The sequence below is a fragment of the Doryrhamphus excisus genome, linkage group LG18 (assembly GCF_037039965.1).
Source record: "Doryrhamphus excisus strain RoL-2023G ecotype Guam linkage group LG18, RoL_Dexc_Guam_v1.1, whole genome shotgun sequence".
Classification (NCBI taxonomy): domain Eukaryota; kingdom Metazoa; phylum Chordata; class Actinopteri; order Syngnathiformes; family Syngnathidae; genus Doryrhamphus; species Doryrhamphus excisus.
The window spans coordinates 7,143,002-7,156,970 of record NC_136374.1 but is presented as its reverse complement, the minus strand read 5'-3'; the positions used below and the strand labels follow the sequence as shown (position 1 = coordinate 7,156,970).

General features: G+C 39.5%; 1 protein-coding gene across 1 annotated transcript in view; it reads right to left on the bottom strand.

The window, feature by feature from the left end:
• The window catches only part of fhit (fragile histidine triad diadenosine triphosphatase), a 114,347-nt gene extending 101,604 nt beyond the window's left edge, over nucleotides 1-12,743 (bottom strand). Inside the window, exons 1-3 of the mRNA XM_058055087.2 lie at nucleotides 12,713-12,743; nucleotides 11,270-11,304; nucleotides 11,115-11,161 (exon numbers count right to left, since the gene is read on the bottom strand). The gene's annotated coding sequence lies outside the window, so the exon portion shown is untranslated. The remainder of the gene's footprint in view (nucleotides 1-11,114; nucleotides 11,162-11,269; nucleotides 11,305-12,712) is intronic.
• Nucleotides 12,744-13,969: the final 1,226 nt, after the last annotated feature.

The window sequence follows — 13,969 nt, the reverse complement described above, 5'->3', positions numbered from 1 at the left end:
ATTTCAAGTATGTGTGGCTTGAATTGTCCTAAATTTGTTGTGGAGCTTCGAGCAGACATTCATTGTGTGTTATAGATGTAGAGCACAGGGATAGCGATGATGATTCTCGATTACTACTAATACAGCAATATCGCAGCAGTCTCATTGTTACTGGGGAATTTTGCGCATAAGAGGGTCATTTAAATAATTACTTTTACTATAAGTTAGGATAAAGCATTGAAACCGGGGATTAAATCAGACAAAATTCTCTATTCTAAAAACCTCTGTTCACCTTAGAGCCATGAAACCCACTGTCTTTTGGCACAGTCCTGACTGGTGGAGCCATTTACTCCCAGGCATTAACACACTGGGCATAGAAGCATCCCGCTGGATAACTGCCATGGCATGCAGAATGTCAGACAGAAATAATCTCCTCCCAGTGATAACCCAGTAATCTCACAGCCCAAGGCAGCTAGAGACACAATTAGAAAATAAATGGAACAATAACATGGCTGGCAGGTAATGGGGAGATGACACAGGGACTGTGGGGCTACACAAATGCACATCCTCACCATGCAGTAGGTTGACTGAAGACAAATGGACACAACAAAAACATAGCATCTCCTTCCCCGAACAGACTTTATGTGTACTAAAATACAAAAGATTGCATAGTGAAAATTAACAATGTAGGTTTCTTTTTTTTTTTTATTAAAATAATGGCAAAACACATTTCCAATCATCATCACTTTTGAGATTGAAAAAATACTTTAAGTACTAAATGTCATCATGAATGTACTTGGGGGCGGCACGGCGGTCTAATGGCCATCTCTGTGTGGAGTTTGCATGTTCTCCCCGTGCATGCGTGGGTTTTCTCCGGGTACTCCGGTTTCCTCCCACATTCCAAAAACATGCTAGGTTAATTGGCGACTCCAAATTGTCCATAGGTATGAATGTGAGTGTGAATGGTTGTTTGTCTATATGTGCCCTGTGATTGGCTGGCCACCAGTCCAGGGTGTACCCCGCCTCTCGCCCGAAGACAGCTGGGATAGGCTCCAGCACCCCCCGCGACCCTCGTGAGGAAAAGCGGTAGAAAATGAATGAATGAATGAATGAATGAATGTACTTGGTAATACGCGGTCACAGCATGTACTGTATAGAAAACCATAAAAACTGAATTTTCTTCTCCGTAGAAAAGGCTAATTTTGAGGAGGAGTGAATACATAATGAGCATTTTCTTTAAAACACAAATAATGACGAAATGTACTAATTTCATACTCCTATCCAGCAAAAATGCATTTTCCATATCCACATTATACTCATTACAAACGAGTATCCGACACATCTCTAGTTTCAATGTTCACGAGTACTAAAACTCAATATTCTGTGGGCCTTGACAGTTCAGCATAAATGTCCCAAAACTCTGGTAATATAGAGCTCTATTCTCTGAAAATAGCTTCCAGTGATTGACTTCATGAATATTATTGTTGTGAATACACTATGTCACAGTGCATGAGTTCATGGCTGTGCTTGTGTTAACCTTGAGTGTTCTAGACGTGAATTGTTTGCAAAACATGGATTGCAGTGACTTGGAATTTTATCTTCCAATCGATGTAAATAAATTTTATTTTGTATTGATTTTTTTTTACTAGATTTATTGTCAGATCTTAGAATAATAGTGTGTAGGGCTAAATAGAGACCTCGATAGTCTTTTATTTTGCAGCTGTCACTTACTGACACTTACTTAAAAGCATATTTTGTGGCCATTTTGTGTGTGCGTGTTATATCATATATTTGTGAATGTCACTTTCTTGGCTTCATGGCTGCATGTGTTCAGATCGTGTCAAAATATATGGATTTGGCTTTATTAGTCCCACAAGGGGAAATTCCAGGACAAAAATGTTTTATTAAGTGAATGCTTTCATTTTGCTTTTGTCTTTTTGAAACCTTTTTTGGTGTCACAAGCACTTGAATTTAATGGTGTAATTGGCAGAGGGGTGTCAGGTGAATGTCGGCACGGATAAAAATAAAACGAAAACTACGACTCAGTCCAAAGTTTCTCATAAAAAGAGATTACTTCAAGATGTCTCTCGATACGTAGCTTTGACATTTTTGTGTTAGTTTTCGTCAACATAACTTCTAGGGGCTGGTGAGGAGGAAATTGAGTCATGTAGTCAATGCTGTAGCCAATTAACTTTTGGGCATTCTTAAGCCTATCTCTAGTTTACCTTGTGGGTTCGTTTCGGTGCAGGTTTCATGCCCTGAACCTTAGATTTTATTACAGCCAGTGGATGTTACCCTTTTCTCAAGCGCAAGACTAATTAGGGCGGCACGGCGGTCTGGTGGTTAGCACGCAGACCTCACAGCTAGGAGACCAGGGTTCAATTCCACCCTCGTTTGCATGTTCTCCCCGTGCATGCGTGGGTTTTCTCCGGGTACTCCGGTTTCCTCCCACAAAAACATGCTAGGCTAATTGTTGACTCCAAATTATCCATAGGTATGAATGTATGAATGAATGGTTGTTTGTCTATATGTGCCCTGTGATTGGCTGGCGACCAGTCCAGGGTGTACCCTGCCTCTCACCCGAAGACAGATGGGATAGGCTCCATCACCCGCCGCGACCCTCGTGAGGAAAAAGCGGTAGAAAATGAATGAATGAAGACTAATTAGAGCCGATCCAGCCAAGATCCAGGCTGTGGTCGCCTGGCCCACATCTACATTCTTGGCTTTCGCTAATTTTTACAGTTTTTTATTATTATTAATTACATTTAGAGCCAGTGCGTGATGCTCATCCAATCAGAACTCAGCCATGTTGCATTCCTGTTCTGACACAAAGTTGGATTTTTTTTAATCATTACAAAGACATGCATTTTCCCCACTCGGGTGTTAAAAAAATATTGCAAAGGGAGTCACAACAAAGAGGCTGAAGAGTCACATGTGGCTCTGGAGCCGTGGGTTGCTGACCCCTGCGCTAAGGTGTGTCAACAGATTTTACTGTACAGTCTTTACTTCCTACTCTCCTATGTATGAGACATTATTTTGCACATTGTTTTTGGCTCTTTCTGCCAGAATCAACCATGGGATTCTTTTATACCATTGCAAAGTCCATTTTGAAAATTATTTTACTTTGGACTTAATGACACATTTGGAAGGGGACATGCACAAAAGAAGGGAGAGAAGCAGAACATTACCCGAGAGGGGATGTTTTTACGTGTTACAGGTCATCAATTGAAAGGCTTGAGAGCCACTCAGACACCATTAACTAAGACGAGGGACCAGCAGGGCTACTTCCTGCCAGGAAGTATTTGTAGAAATATGGAGTGCATGTGCAGAGCTTAGGGTTTCCGATGTCCCATTTTTGATAATCACTAGATAAATTTATGATGCACTACACAGAAGAAAAAATTGTTGTTTTTTTTATGTTAACTTTATGAAAGTTGAATTTGACAAATATAATGTAACACCAGATAATTGGATCACTCTGGGAACTTCCAAAGAAGTCTACAGGGAAAAAAAGTACGTCTGAAGAGGGCAAACATTTTAATAGACCACAATGTGTTCTATGATTTGGCTAAGAGGCTGGAATAAAGGATATATAGTATATACTATATATATATATATATATATATATATATATACGTATATATAGCTCAGGACAATATCCATGTGAAAGCGGTATTTCAATATAGCTTTACAAATACTATAGCAGCCCAATCCTATGTTGTGCTACTTACAGTATGTGCTGCCGTAGCTGCTAATTTACGATGTCCTATGTGGCTAAATGTGGTACATGTTGCTTTTATGTGCAGTAAATCAGTCAAAGGTTCATCCGTGTATTGTTCTTCGCCGTGAGGCATACATAAAGTCATACATTACAAATTTCTCTGTAGCGGAGTGAAAAGCTTCTCAATGATAACGGCGACGGATGTCCTTTTTGGAACTCAAAGTACATTTTTATTGACGGTCACATGGTACCAACAATGTAATGAATTGATATTACAGTAAAGTCTCGTTATATCGATATCGGTTATAACAAATTACTGCTTATTACGATACTATTTTCATTTCCCGGCAAATTTCTAGTCTTTTATGATATAATTAGTTCCGTTAGTACGATACCCGGTTATTATGATAATCCGGTTACTACGATGCCCTTTTCATCTCCCGCCAGCCAATTTGGTCTGCTTATATCGATACAAAAGCAGCTTAAATTAATCTTTGCTTAAGGATTTCAATACCAAAAAAGAACACGGCGAACGGCTGCTTCCAGTCAACTTTATTTTTCACACTTCCACCACCAGAGCGCAGCACACACACCGATTCCCGCACTTCCTGGTTCACAGGTCATGCTCAACCCGCCCCACATAGCTGGCCAAACACATGCCTGCAACAGAAGAACCAACTGACATAGCATACACACCTATTCCAACGAAGACACAAGCGTACAAATACATGTATTTAATTGTGTTGTATTCAGATATCTTTTTATCGCTTGCAATAATCACTGTTTTTCATATGTACATGCTGGCGTTCGTTGGGGTGGTGGAAGTGTGAAAAATAAAGTTGACTGGAAGCAGCCGTTCGCCGTGTTCTTTTTTGGTTTTGAAATCCTTAAGCAAAGATTAATTTAAGCTGCTCGACATTGTTCTATACTATAGAACAATGTCGAGTGCATTATTACCCACTTTTAATGCAGTTCGGCGCAGGATCGGATATATCGACAGTATATATCGATATTTTTTCCGACTCCCGACAATATCGATATAACGAGACTTTACTGTATTTCTCAGTTTTTTTTTTTTTTTTGGCTGACCAAATTGCTGATAGAACAGCCTGTTTAGTGCCCTTCAAAATAAGGTACATCCGATTCACCAAATAAAATACATTTTGTGTACTCTTTTCATTTCCATTCAAATAACATTCAAATAACATTAATCTAAATGGTTTTAGATTAAATGTCAGAATAAGTTCCAACATCCTCAGTTAGTGCAACAACATTTTCCCACACCATTCCGCTTACAGCACGTCGTAAATTAGCAGCTACGGCAGCATATGCGTTCCACAACATAACGTGTCACATATAAGGGCCATATGAGACAAGCAAGCCACACCCACAGGACATAAAACCACATATTTGGCCCCTAATTGACATCATAAACATGGCAGTCCTTACAATGTTAGAAGGAGACTAGCTTGTACATATGTACTGTAGACAATAATTTAGACACCATATAAAGTTTCTTCTCAATAACATGGATTTGGTTTTCAACTTGACGGACCTCACCAGACCGTGGCTGTCTGGGGATAATTCCAAAACCCTTTCCAGAGCCCAAGGTCCTCGGGGGTCAGATGAATCCATAATGGCCACAATATCTCCAACTGCCATGTTCTTCCGTTTTCATTACACTTCTGCCTTTTTTGAAGCACGGGTAAGTACTCTCTCACCCATCTCTTTTAAAAAAAAGGTCATCCAGATATCATAACTGTTTCCATCTTCTTATGTACTTCTCGCTTGCCTTAAAAATTCCAGGTGGAAGCGATGGCTTTCCTCTGAGCAGGAGTAGGTGGTTTGGCGTGAGAGTTTGCAACTCCTTTGGTCTGAAAGCTTTGTAATAGCACAACCATTTAAAATGGCTTCAGCTTCGCAAAGCACTGTACTCAGCCCCTCATCTTCCAGGGTTTGTTGACTCAACACTGGACTGATTAAGTTCCTCACTAGACGAATAATTCTCTCCCAAACTCCGCCAAGATGGGAGGCAGCAGGTGGATTAAACATCCAACTTAGTTCCACCTGTGCCAATAATTACTTTATTAGTTGGCCCTAAACCTAACTGGACGTCAGTTCGAATCTTAAAGGGTTTTAATTAGGAATGTCAAAGTTAACGTTAACAGATGTTTCGCTTGACAGCACAATTTTTTTGATGCTGTAGTTTGAGGAACCGCAGCGGTGACTGTGGCGCTACAAGCGGGACCAAATACTGAGCAGTAATGGACTATCCATCAATTTTCTATGTCGCTTATCCTCACTAGGGTCGTGGGTATGCTGGAGCCTATCCCAGCTGTCTTCGGGCGAGAGGCGGGGTACACCCTGGACTGGTCACTAGGCAATCGCAGGGCACATATAGATTCATGATAGGTACATTCATACCTATGGAGAATTTGGATTAGAATTTTCACCTAACATGCATGTTTTTGGAATGTGGGAAGAAACCGGAGTACCCTTGAGTCTAAAGAAAGTTAGATGTATTTGTAATAGAGATACAAAAGGAAAAGATTATCACAAAAGGTCCCCAGGTGTACACTCGTCCAGTGTGACAGTGTGAAGGTTTTTGGGGAGTGGTTTTGCTGCCGGCTACGGTTAAGAGGCCCAGACAAACAGCCTTTCATTGGTACTGTTGTATCTGCATGTCTTTTGTATGCATGTGTCCCAAAAGGATCAATACAAGGCTCTCTTTAAGCTAGGGAAGAAAGGGAGTTTGCAGATAATGAGCAGATGGCATAAGAACGAGCTTCCTGCCATCCATCTGGACACTTCTCCAGGTAAAGCATCACTCTGCACTTGTGCAAAAACAAAGTTGACAGTGAAAACAAAGCAGTGTGACTTAAGCTCCATTTGTCACTTTAAAGTAGCAGAAAAAATATTTTAAAAAATTCTAAACAAAAGCAAAAAGCACAACAGACAATTACCTGTAGTCTTAAAAAAGACAGTAACTGTTTCATTAATTCATTCATTTTCTACCGCTTTTCCTCATGAGGGTCGCGGGGGTGCTGGAGCCTATCCCAGCTGTCTTCGGCCGAGAGGCGGGGTACACCCTGAACTGGTGGCCAGCCAATCACAGGGCACATATAGACAAACAACCATTCACACTCACATTCATACCTATGGACAATTTGGTGTCGCCAATTAACCTAGCATGTTTTTGGAATGTGGGAGGAAATCGGAGTACCCAGAGATACTGGCATTCCAGGCAGATCCAGGCATTCACGGGGAGAACATGCAAACTCCACACAGAGATGGCCGAGGGTGGAATTGAACCCTGGTCTCCTCGCTGTGAGGTCTGCGCGCTAACCACTCGAATGCCGTGCAGCCCAGTGACTGTTTTAATAAAATTAAAGTTGGCAGAAATAAAAAGAAGAATGTAATGTAAATTTATGATATTTAAGCCTGCACAATTGTCAGACACCAGTACAGGGGAAGCACAGGGGTTACTTCTGTGTTGCTATGGTAACTGCTATGCAATCCTTGTATCAATATACATCTGCTTAACCACAAGCGAAATGCTTAAGAAAACATTATAAAAAAAATAATAATAACGACCCAAATGGGTAAATGTTGGGGGATGTCCAGCACTCTCTGTATCTGTTCACCCATCTAAATCTAGATGTGTGTGGTTTTAACGAAATAACATGAAAATGACATTAATTGATCAGAAGTTGCGATATATATTGTTTATCATTCAGTTACACACATACACAGTACACGTATAAGTCATCTTTAAGACATTATTCTTTATTTTTAATGAGCTGTGTGAAGTTGGTGATTCATGCAAACAGGCAAAAAATCTGTCAGCCTTGTTGACTGTATTTTCGTCAAAAGCACCATGTTCAGTACAAGCAGTTTTCCAACTGACTTTATACACCAGCCAAACAAGCCAAAGCAAGCAGACGTAAAAAAACACAGTGACTGATCATCATCATCATGCCCACTGTCTTGTCAAATGCACCGTGTAAGTTATGAAATAAGTTTTACATTGCAAGGAGCAGACTGCAACGAGAAGGGTGTAATGTTTTAGCACGCTTATGTCATCCATGCATGCAGAATGCTTGATGCCGCTCTTGTGCAAGTGTACCTAATGTTGGGGCCAGTCAATACAGGTTACTATTGCCACTGTCTGAAATTATATGTGGACTGTGTATGCACATAAAAAATCTGTAATACTTTATTATTTAATTGTTTTTTTCATGATGTGCTGCGAAGTTGGTGATTCATGCAAAGATGCATTGATGGCAAACGGAGAAATAATCCGTCAGCCTGTATCTCACCAGTCAAATTAGAAGAGAGCAGAGGGGTGTACTATAATAAGGCAATATTTGATGCAGCTACTGTGTAGGTGTGCCTAATGTTGTCAGTCAATGCGGCTGTCTGTGGACTGCCAACTGAAAATGAACACAATTCTTTTTTGCAAGTGGCACGCCTGTTTTATGATGACTTCATGGGGTAAGACAAAAATACATTTGAAGGAAAAAAGCGGCCATGCTACCCCTGATGCTCAAGTGACTAAATCGTTCTGGTTTTCATTCATTCATTCTTATCCTCACGAGGGTCGCGGGCGTGCTCCCAGCTGTCTTTGGATGAGACGCGGGGTACACCCTGGACTGGTCACCAGCCAATCACAGGGTTATGTTTTTAAAATATATAATTTTTTAATCAAATTTTAACATTTGTATCTACATGCATATCGAAGAGTCTATCATTTAGCAGTTTTATAGATAAAACCATATTTCTAGCTGCGATTAATCACAACAATCAATTGACAGCCCTAATCATTCCATAAAACATACAAGTTTACGTGACATTTTATACTTAAAAGTTAGAATAAATGTCTGTCTTTTACTTTGACACCAAGGTCATCCATTTAAATCTTGTTCAAGCACAGAGAAACATTTTTCAAGCAAACTGGCACCTTCAGTTTATTTACAGTAGCTTCCCCTTTTTTAATCTTTTGTCACAAATCTTTTAAAGCATTCAATAGTCAACACTGATAAATACCAGTGGCTTGAAGACCCCACAGATACTGTACAAACACCTCTGAATAAGATACTTCAAGTGAGGTCATCATTAAGCATGCTTTAAAGCACATAAAAGAAGCTTGCTAAGTAAAACCAGAGATGGATAGATATACAGTAGATACGTAGATATACCTATATAAACACAGAATATATACAGTAGATACGTAGATATGATTGCAGCCATTCCAATCTCAAAACATCCAACTCATAGTGTGCATGTGGATTATCTATTTAAGCATCCACACTGCAAATTATGTTTCTATTCAGTCAACTTATTGGAAACTGAATTAGCCACATTAGGTTTGCTGGGTTTCGGGCTCCCAAATACTGATGAATGAGCCATTTGCTGACACAGCTTGTGTGTTCTGTAAATCATTTCAGTTTAATACTGACAAAGCATAGTATACGTACACTTGACAGATGCACACATGCTGATAGAACAGCGTCTGAAACCGGCAAGATCGGAGGTGGAGTACTGTGTAGCAGCTCGGTGCACGGACTATGTAATTACTGAGAGACTCTGTTCTGGAGTTTCGCAGAAATTAAATGTCGACCATTCTATATCCGGCTATACAGCGGTTAAGTGGTTAGTGCACAGGGCATGCAACTAGGAGACCCGGGTTCGATTCCCCATCGGGTATCTCTGTGTGGAGTTTTCTCCGGGTACTCTGGTTTCCTACCAAAACATGCTAGGTTAATTGGTGACTCCAAATTGTCCATAGGTATCAATGTGAGTGTGAATGGTTGTTTGTCTATATGTGCCCTGTGATTGGCTGGCTACCAGTCCAGGGTTCACCCCGCCTTCTACATCCACTTCATCACTATGTTGTGCCCCAATACCAAATGCAAAAACTTTACCAACAATGAGTAAACAAAAGAGTGCCCAGCCAAACGGTGCAGTTATAATTATTGGTGACTTTAATCACCCTAATTCAAAATCAGTGCTCCCTAAATGTCACCAGTACATTTCCTGCAATACAAGAGGAAACACAATTTTAGATCATGCTTATACAAATATATGTAGGCTCCCGACACCCCGACTTTCTTTGTTTCTAATCCCAGTACTGCCCCCTCATTCCTCATGGCCAGCTGAGGCAGACGATGCGCTTCAGCCTAAGTCTCAATAGACAGGAGCTTGCCTCCATCCCTGGCTACTTGCGGCTCACACACAAACATTGCCGCCTTCTGTGCTGGACCATGTCAGCTCCACAATTGACTGTGTTAAATCACGGAAACAGATAACCACGTACTACATACAATTCTGCATCCTGCTTCTCTCTCTGCTTGCTTCTGCTGCTTAAAGCTTTTTTCACTTTGAAATCATTCTACTCTTTCCCTGGGTCTTGGAGATTAATTCATTTCCTTTTAAGTGAACCAAGACTTTTTTTTTTTTAATTTCCAACATATCTGAGAATCCAGTGACTACAACTTTCTCAACATGCCCGGAGGAGTAATCCAAACAAAGTCTCCTTGTGAAAGCTGTCAGATATATCAGCAAGAAATTTGTGGGCTACAAAGCAGGGACTTTGGCCTTAGAAACTAAAAAAAGGACTTCCTGTAACGCTACCAGTGGAATCCAGTGGTAGAATGTTCACATTTACCTCCAAAGGAAAGGGTGAAAAAAACATCCACACAGCAGACCCCAGAACAGCTTTTACCCGAAAGTGGTCACCCTTTTACACTCTCACCCACACAGACTCCAATACTGCTCACACTGACTTTACTCGTCTCCATGTTGTGTCTGCATGACATGATGCTTTGCATGATGCCTGGATTAGCCTGCTGCTGTGTTTAATGTAATTGCCACTCAATTTTGTACCCCTTTTCATGACACATGGATAGATTACATGTGTCCCACAAGGTGGTCCACGTGATGACGCCCACTGGGGCCTCTGATGAGCAGTCCGTGGTCCAATTAGGCAAATACAGATTACACTCCCCCACAATCGACTACCACAATAAATTGCAGTTCTGGGAAACACTGTACCCACAGCACTTTTTAACAGTTTGAGCCATTACTCATTCATTCAGCAGTCAAACAGCGGTGGTAGTGAGCTACATGTTTAACCACTTCAAACGTGGCTGCCGGCCTCTACGACCACCATCAAACATTAATTCATATTTATACATAGTGAACAAGTTAGGTCTTGCTCAGGACACAACAGCAGTGACAGGGAAGCAAGGTTCGAACCTCAAGTTACTGGACGATCTGCTCAACCTCCTGAACCACTGCCTCACGTTGCTAACAGACTAACCAAATGTGTTCAAGACGATAAAATTGTGTCGTAAAAAACAAATGTGTCGTACTTTTTGGTGCAATAGCAAAGTGCTGTGTGCTGGTCGGATACCTGAGAAAATGGTGAAGTGGTTCAGAATGCTTCTCGGCTCTACTTGCCTATGGGAGGAAGAAGTAAGGACATATTTTATGTGAAAATCACCAAAGGGAAGAACCAGAGCATCAATATGTAGCTTGAGGTCATGCCCTGACCATCTTTCTCCATACCTCAACTGGGACCTACACCCTTCGAGTAGTAGTTTCTGTGAGCACACACAAAAAAAGTCAAGTGAGTGACGGTAAAGGTATTTAAATGAAAGAAACTGGCATTAGTGTGAGTGTGTGAAAGTGTGCACAGTGCCCCTAGAGTCTGGAAATATACACATACTGTATAATATACTGTGTATACAGCGTACACGATGTGAAATTTCAGAAACATTCAATTTTGAAATTAAAAAATGCTGATGACAAGGATAAAACGCTATATATATTTTATGGAGCAAAATTATGGAGGTCAATCACAGCACAGTAGAAGGTAGAACTACTGTACTTACATACACTTAAATGTACTTACATTTAATGCCTGATACAACTAAAGGTACATTTGTTTGGACAGGTATAATGAATACACAAAAAACACAACATGAATAGCTCATAAGAGTTGAATTTAATATTTATAGAATTATTATATTTATAGAATTTCCACATGCCTACTTTTGTTTAAATAATTATTGCACACTTTCTGTAAATCCAATAAACTTCATTTCACTTCTCATACATCAGTGTTTGTCAACCCCAAACACCCACAGAGTGAGGCGCAACGATAGGATAAGACAGGAAAGCACTCAGATAGTCCCGCCCTGCAAAAGGAACAGTGAACTGACTCTCCAGAAAATCAAAAAAAAAATAGTATTTGCAGTTAACGGACTGAACGGGTATTTTGGGGGCGGTTCTTTTGACCCGTTCGTTCATGACCAACACACCACTAGAGTGAACAGATACAGATACAGTTAGTGGTGTACCCGCTCCTCCCTAGCATCCCTTTCCATAGCAATTTTCCAGATAAGAACCATATATTTTTTCCTAGCTTGTTTTATATGAATCCATTGAATAAAGATAGCAAAATCAGTTGAATTGTAATATTTGTTAAAAGATAACAGTTGTAAATAAATGAACTTTAATGAGGGAAAAAAAGCTTTTGGAAATGATTCTGACACATTGCCATGTTGGGGAAACCATATGCTTGGACAGTCACGTGACAATCACTCTCCAAAGTCATTGACCGAGGGACTTCACGTGTTTAAAGCCAAACACAAACCTGTATTGTATGTTAGTCACCATGGCTTGTTATGAGTTAAAAGCAGAAGCTTTATAAAACGTCTTGTGCAAAAAAAAACACTCGACGTGTATGTTAATACACCACAAGAATTAAGGATCAAAAAGACCTCGTGATACATTACAAAGTGTGACTGTGCTATTTCTACTGTTTTTATGTCGTTGTCGCAGTTATAATGTACGATGTATGTCTCAAAAACGTCATCAGTGATCGGGAGACAATAGTAACGCACAATAATTACAATACAACGGAAAAAACACGACAGGTTCATTCCCTCTAGGTTGCAAAATGAATAATGGAATTTACTTCAACCAACTCATGCGTTTCACGCTTACCGTATATCCGGGAAAGGGAGAGCTTGCTTCGTTGCATTGTGGGTAACGTAGTTTTTAATAGCGTATGTTGCAGTTGAAGCCCTGAGCATTGCACTTTTCAAAAACTACATGTACCAAAAATAAAAGGTAAACGGATGGTGCGTTTACTGACCACAATATAATAGAACTAGAAAATAAAAGCGAAGACAAAATAATAATATTCCGCATTACAAATAAACCGAGTAGACGGTTTTGTAGTTTGATACATACCTCCGCCGGTTGCTGGTTATAAAAATACCATGATGATTTTACTGCTCCTGCAGTACAGGGTAGTACAGTACAGTTATTGTATTGTTGTAGTGTATATATTCTATTTAAAAAAAATACAAAAATTATTCTGTAGGGAAGAATATTGAGAATATATAATATTGAGAAAAAGCCAAGCTGTCCTCCATGATAAACAAAGACCCCCACACCTTCCAACACACACTCACTGCACTAAGGAGCTCCATAAGAAATAGGCCATTCATTCATTCATTCATTCATTCATTCATTCATTCATTCATTCATTCATCCATCCATTTTCTACCGCTTATCCTCACTGGGGTCTCAGGTATGCTGGAGCTTATCCCAGTGTCTTTGGGCACGAGGCGAGGTACACCCTGGACTGGTCCCCCACGGCACAAGAAAAAAGTTAAAAAAAAACACAACAGCAGCAAATATTGAAAAATCAGCAGTAGTTTTACAAGCATAAATTGTAAATATTTAGAGAAAAAAAATATGTATTCTAACGAGAAAAAGAATATAACATTGTAATAGTATAACAATAATAATGTAATTTTAGGAGCATGAAGTGGAAATATTAAACAAAATCAGAAAAAACAATAAGAATATTTTTTGGAAATAATTAGGTTGCAGAAAACGTTATGTTAGGTGAATAAAGTCAAAATATTATGGGAATAAAATCAAAATTATAAGAAGAAAATTTCCAAGAATTAAATTAAAAAAAAATTAAGAGCAGAGAGTTAATATTAAAGGGGAAAAAATTGTTTTCTTTTTTTTAAAGTCATAATTTGAAGTAAAATAAATAAAGATGTAATTTTTGGAAAAGTAGGTTGGGTAGAAAATTAAAATATTATGGGAACAAGATTAACATATTATGGAAATAAAGTCGTAATATTAAGAAAAAAATATTTGAACAAGAATTTTTTTTTAACTGCAAAAATGGGGAAGTTGATACTAATAATAGGCTTTTTTCACCTACTGTACAGTATATCA